Genomic DNA, 7,155 nt, shown 5'->3' on the forward strand with positions numbered 1-7,155 from the left:
TTAAATTTAAATTAACACATGATATGTCAATTTTAACACATCCCTTCTAAGAGTGTGGGACCAACAAAGAGGACATTTAAATCCGTGTAAAGTCCCACTAGGTTAATATTCCACTTCCAGTGGATATTTCAGTCTGTTCATATCTAAGTCTAAGGTTCACAGACAGTTCACTGATTTACTTCAAATTAGATGTACTGTACAATCCTCTGGTAACTGTTTGCTAGTTTGGTCAATATTTGATCAGGCAGGTATGTATTATATCATACATCAATTTTCTACCACTTACCTAATTTGTGGGGGCTGAATCCAATCCCAGCATAATGCCATGAGGCGAGAGGTGGGTGACACCCCGGTCAGGTCGCCAGCCTGTAAACACAGAGCGACAGAGAAACATTCACACTCACACCTATGACTTTAGGCAGTAAAGTATTTTAAATAATTAATTACTGATGAAAGACTCACCCTAGTTTCCTTAAGTTAATTTATTTTAATTCAGCCAGAAAGGAAAAAGAAATCATGAGCCTGAGGAAACTTTATGCACAATACTCGTGGAGTGGTGTGAACGTAAACCAAACAGTTTCAAAGTTTCAAAGTCAACGGTGACACAAAAGTTAGAACACAGAACAACCAATAAAAATCTTGACTTTGATCTCTGCAATCCCATAAATAGAAGTAAAAAGTTCGCATTGTTCATCACAGCACTCAGCAGCAATTAGTCCACATTTGTTCCGTGTTTTTAAACAGTTTGCTAAAGAGATTTCAAACCTTTTTCAAGGACATTTTAAAAGTTTGAAACCAGTCAGCTAAAGTCTGACAGCTGTGACGACCAGTTTCCTCCAGTCTATTGTAGCAGACTGTTTTCATCCGAGAAAAATGGATAAAGGAGAAAGATCAAATCGACCTGTTGCGCGGTCTAGTTGTTAATCAACTGCCACAACACGAGGAGGCGGTTGATGTCATCAAAATAAAACCACCTCAGGAAATAGAAGGAACCTGGGACAATAATGGAGCAGAGAATAGAGCAGGAGACTTTGAATTAAACCCGGCTGACCAAGCAGAAGATCTGATAATTGAGGAAATGTGGTGGGAAGATGAAGGATCTGAGAGGGACACTGAAAGTGGTCCTGACAGTGACACGGATGACAGTGACATGGATGACAGTGACACTGATGATGATGGAGACAATGGCCCAGTACCAGGAGGTTCAAGGAGGAGACCAAGGGAGGAGGAGGATGAAGAAGAAGAAGATGGGAGAGCTAGAAAAACATTTAAACACTGAATTTTGAGCTGAGCTGGACACTCAGTGTTGCACCCATCTTCCAAAGCTACATGTGTCCTACATTGTGTTTCTTTTTACAGAGGAGCTTGCATCCAATAAAAGCAGCAGGAACAAACAACAAGGAAAAAGTGAAAAATTGCAAAGCAGAAAAGGAAGAAACAAAGACTCAAAGAACAGAAGATAGATAACAGGAAAAAAAAAGAAGAAAATGTCATGGCTGTGTGAAGGCAGGCAGGAATGGTGGACCCAAGAGCAGGATTCATGGAGGCAAATGTGAAGTCAAAACACCCTGCTTTATTGGGAGCTTGCAGATTGAACAGAAAACGAATTAAAGTGGGAAAGCAAATAAACTAACAGGCAGGAAAACGGCAAACAGAACACACAGAGTAGAATGAGGGACGATGCGACGACAAGCACAGACTGGACTCAGAGACACGGTAACAGACAGAACCAAAACCCTAAAAACTAAAACGTTTAAACCCAAACACATAATCAGAATGAACTAGAACACAAAATCATAATAATAATAAACACAAAATAAACATTAGGAAGGCAGGGTTGGGGGCTTCCTATCACCATTATGCTAACGTAATTAAACAATAAATAGCATTTACAACACCACCATCTTCAGATAGAAAAACACGTTATGGAACGCTATCAATTGTGTATTGGCCTCCCCACAGCCTGAACCTCAACATTAGTGAATAGTGGGATCATTTTGACAGAGAAGGGAGCAAAAGGCAGCCAACATCCAAAGAAGAGCTTTGAATGTCCTTCAAGAAGCCTGGAGAAGTTTTCCTGAAGAATACTTTCGCTATAATAAAAAAAGACAAAATTAAAGAATGGGTAATGGCTAGTGTCATGGCTACTGGACGGACTCACGCGCAGACAGTTCTTTCTTTGAAAACAAAAGGAGATTTATTTACAACGTTTTATATATATATATGTACAGTCAGTTGGGAGGGGCCAGGGCTCCAGGGAGAGAGGGGGGGGGGGGAATCCACACACACGCTTCCTCTTCCACACAGTCAGCGCCACAGCTCCTCCGCACACACGCACTCTTCAGCCGCACTCGCTCCAAAACTCCACACACGCTGCCACACCCGGGCAGGTCCCGTGATTTGGTCCAGTAGAGGGATATCTACACACAGAATTTAACGTTAGTTCCACAGCGAAATACATACAGGGGATTCTTTTGATAATGCCGAGAGCACGAACTCAGGAGGTTCACCGTTCCAGCAGTGAGTTGCTCTGTGCCACTGCCTTAAATAGCAGCTGGGGAAATCAGCCAGATCCACAGCAGGTGGACACAATCACACAGGTGCGTGGGCCAAGAGCGAGGCCCGTAACGAGCTCCACCCAGGCAGAGAGGAGGAGGAGAGACAAAGAAAACAAAGACGAACAACAACAACACCTGTAGCCAGCGTGAGCCAACCAGAGAGACACGGGGACCGTGACAGCTAGTTTGGGTGTTGTAGTCCTTTAATAATCAAGGAAAAGTAGTAAATCTACAATTTGTGCTTTTATTATAAATAATCCTGGTGTGGATTAGTTACTTACACATCAAACCAATGTTTTACAGGCAAAAGAGTGCTTATCTGAGTTTTTACAGACCCAGAGTAAAGTTCACACAAGTTCAGCTTTCGTCACCTGATAGTACGCCACTGAAGCAGACCCACTCTGCTCTGTCTTTGAAGATTCACCATGAGAAATTGGCATTTCTTGCTCCAACTGTCCACAATATGAAAGTGTAGTGGCAGATTTCTTTTCTCATATATTAATCACATATTTAATCATATTACATTAGTTATAGTAATATCACTTTCTCACTTTACTATAGTAAGAGCACTCCTGTCACTAGTTTACATGCATGTGGAAAGTTAACACAGTGAGGCCATTGTAATGGGAGACGTTAAACAGATAGTGGGACTCCTTCTGCTTATCAGGGATGTAAATCTTTAGGTGACGGCCAAGCAGAAAACAAGGTCATAATTCTCTCTGTGAGGGAGAAGGTATAGCCCCCCCGTGAGAGGGGCCAACATGTGAGTTTGTGGAATGTTCTTTGTCTGTGTCTCTGTATGTAAGGGCGGTGGCCACAATTCAGAGATGGTCTTGGTGTTTCACTGGGATGCTCTCTCCACATTGCAATGTGTTTATTAAACCCACTTCAAAGCAAGCTCACTGGGTGTGTTGCAGGTTATTGTTAAATTTTCCACGACAAAAGTCACAGGAAAAACAGAGACATGTCTTCTTTTTGTTTGTTTGGGTTTTTTTTTTAACCCACTGTGGTGCCACTTAAAATCCCTGTGTTTGAACAGTACACTTCAATTCTGCTTTTACAGCAACCCTTGAAGTGCAGGGAAACATCAGGGTTAGCAAGCTCACAGCGCGAGTCTTCTTTCTCTGGCCCACATGTGTAATATTTATGTTTTTGTCCATCGAGCAACTCCATAGAGCTTCACCGCAAGTAATATTTAATTGCAGCAGAGAATGCAGCAAAGCCTCCACATCCCAGAACACCAGCCTTCAGACCAGCTGCAAAACAGAAAAATAAACACGTGGACAAAATGCATAAATTTGCTGTAATGCAAACTATTAGTTAATAAAGTAAGTTACATACCGCGAAAGCCAATAGCTCCTCCAGTCACACAACCACTGTACACAGCTTTTTCCCAGTCAGATTTGCTTCTTTGCTGTAAATGAAAAACAGGTACAAAAAAGACAGTTATTTACACAGTGTACTGCAGGGATAGTAAATCTGTACTTGAGAAGCCATGTTCCTATCCAATTCAATTCAATTCAATTCAATTTTATTTATATAGCGCCAAATCACAACAAATGTCGCCTCAAGGCGCTTCATAGATACAGAGAAAAGCCCAACAATCATATGACCCCCTATGAGCAAGCACTTTGGCGACAGTGGGAAGGAAAAACTCCCTTTTAACAGGAAGAAACCTCCGGCAGAACCAGGCTCAGGGAGGGGCGGCCATCTGCTGCGACCGGTTGGGGTGAGAGAAGGAAGACAGGATAAAGACATGCTGTGGAAGAGAGACAGAGATTAATAACAGATACGATTCAATACAGAGAGGTCTGTTAATACATAGTGAGTGAGAAAGGTGACTGGAAAGGAAAAACTCAATGCATCATGGGAATCCCCCGGCAGCCTACATCTATTGCAGCATAACTAAGGGAGGATTCAGGGTCACCTGGTCCAGCCCTAACTATATGCTTTAGCAAAAAGGAAGGTTTTAAGCCTAATCTTAAAAGTAGAGATAGTGTCTGTCTCCTGAATCCAAACTGGAAGCTGGTTCCACAGAAGAGGGGCCTGAAAACTGAAGGCTCTCCCTCCCATTCTACTTTTAAATACTCTAGGAACAACAAGTAGGCCTGCAGAGCGGGAGCGAAGTGCTCTAATAGGGTGATATGGTACTACAAGGTCATTAAGATAAGATGGGGCCTGATCCGTAGATAGAACCTCTGGGCATGCCCCAGCACCTCACACAGGAAGTGTTTTGTTTTTCATCTGCATGGCAGGAGGTAGTAATGGCAGACAATCAATTAATGTTCGAGAGAGCATTCATTAATCAGCATATATCTGTAAAAGCATTCTCATATAAATTACCATCACTTTATTTAGCACCTTCTAATGATTTGTTAACCACTTCTGCAAACAACCTGTGCCTGACTTTATCATAATACGTTACATGCTGACAATAGAACAAAGCATATAATTACTAAATGGGTTAGCAGTGGGAATGTGAGCATGATATTGGAAGAAATCATAGAATTCTAGGAAAAAAGGGGGGAAAATGTTTAGCAGCTGTTTTTATCTCTCTCTCCAGCTGTGTCCATTTTTTGGTGACAAATGTTGCTGGATAGTGATGTGGACATGAGCGTACCTGAGTGTGGGAGGCAACATTTCCAGCAGTGCTTGCAGTTGTAAAAATACCATATGCACTGATGAATATTATGACTGTTGCTGTTTTAGAAGTAATAGATTATTATTTTTACTCCTGTTTTTTGTTTCCAGATTAGAACTAAATAAAAAAAAAAATGTTGGACTTTGATTTGTGGGGAATATATTTTAACGTTGAGGCTAAATATCTATGTTAACCTCCATCCCCCTTAAAAAAAATCAAAATGCTCTCATTTTGTCTGTCTATGCTTTATGATCTGCAACAGTACTGTATTCCTAGAAACAGAAGTATAATATTTTAACTAATTAAAATATTTCTTCATTTTGTCATCTCCATGATTCTGCCATCACTGGAATTTATTCTGTTTATACCATGTCTTTAAATCATTCACAATATCAGTAGTGTCTCCCATAGAGCAACATTTGGAAATTTGACATTTCAAATCTACACATGCTGCTCCCTCTGGTGGTTACTGTAATTCAGTTCAGTAACAGACCTTTACTGAGTTTACAGAAAATGCTGCACTGATGAAGAACTGTGATCTATATCCTACTAAACAAAGTAACACAATGCCCTTTCAAATAAATATGCTAACAGTAGACTAAGCTTTCATTTTTCTTCCATTAACTTAACTATAAATTAGCACAAATAAATATCAGAGGCCTAATTAACCTTTTAAGCCCCAAAGGGCTTTCTGAGCTTCCTGCTCAAAAATGACATGCCCAAAATAAATAAAGTATTTCTCTGCAATTACAAACTCTGTGTAAACAATCGTGGTATCAAAATAAAGCTAACACTTGTGAGATTTCATCAGAGGTTTAAATATTACAGCAGATGTTACTGTGTGAAAGTTACTGAGGCTGGAGAACAGAAAAAGTAAGTAGATCTTTTCCCTCGCCTAATTTATGTATTTGTTGTTGTGGAACATGTGGAAGAACCTTATACAGTGGAGTTGACATCAGAAATCAATATGTGTGTCCTTGTTTTGTTTGTTACATTTTTGGAAAAACCAAACTGCAGGTACAGAGAGTGTTTCACCAACAGCATGTCATTGATATCTATGATAGACGACTTATTCCAAGACCAAACCAAGTTCCCAAAGAATATACTAAAAGATATTCCGAGTGTAGATAACATCCAAGATGTTGGGCCTAATTACCCCCATTATGAAGTTTTACCAGAGTATTACACTTAAGCTTGTATCTTCTTCTGACATTCGCAAGTTCATTTTAGATCAGATTCATCATCAAGCCCCAAACACAGTCATTTCATCCCGTTTTCCCACAACAGAAATATTTCTACACTTACACGATGCATTTTGACACTCACACTGTTGAATGCTTTTATTTTCAAATTTATCAATCCAGGAAAGCCAAATGGAAAACATACAGTATAGATTTGATTTGAACAATAGAGTCAGCGTCTAATTAATCAAAAGGTTTTTACCCCATGAAGCAGTTCAGCAAACATGTAAAGCAGCAAAAAATACACTTGGGCACTTTAAAGCTAGCTAGTTATGTTGTACCAAAAAGTGAAAATTAATACAGTTATAATTGACTTGTTGGCCTATAATCTAAAAATGTAGGTCAAAAACATCTCTCGTGAATGATATCGAGTCATTCGGAGCCAGAAAGGGACTATATCCTTTATTAATCCAGCTAAAACGTCTCATTTACAAAAAAAATGCGTTTTTAATTAGAGATCGGGCAAAGGGGGCAGCAGAAATGGTAACAAATACAACATAACAGTTCTACAAATATACTTTAAATGACAAGACTGGTTATAACGTGGGCACAATAAGGCACATGCTTGCAAGATAGGCCATTTCTTTAGTTTATTTATAACGCCCACATAAATCCTGTCCATTACACTTTATTTGCCAATATAAGAAAATATTTATAAAATACACACACACATAGAAACAATCACTTTCGGCACAAGAAGGGAGAATTTTATTTT

This window comes from Neolamprologus multifasciatus, chromosome 15 (genome assembly GCF_963576455.1).
Source record: "Neolamprologus multifasciatus chromosome 15, fNeoMul1.2, whole genome shotgun sequence".
NCBI lineage: Eukaryota > Metazoa > Chordata > Actinopteri > Cichliformes > Cichlidae > Neolamprologus > Neolamprologus multifasciatus.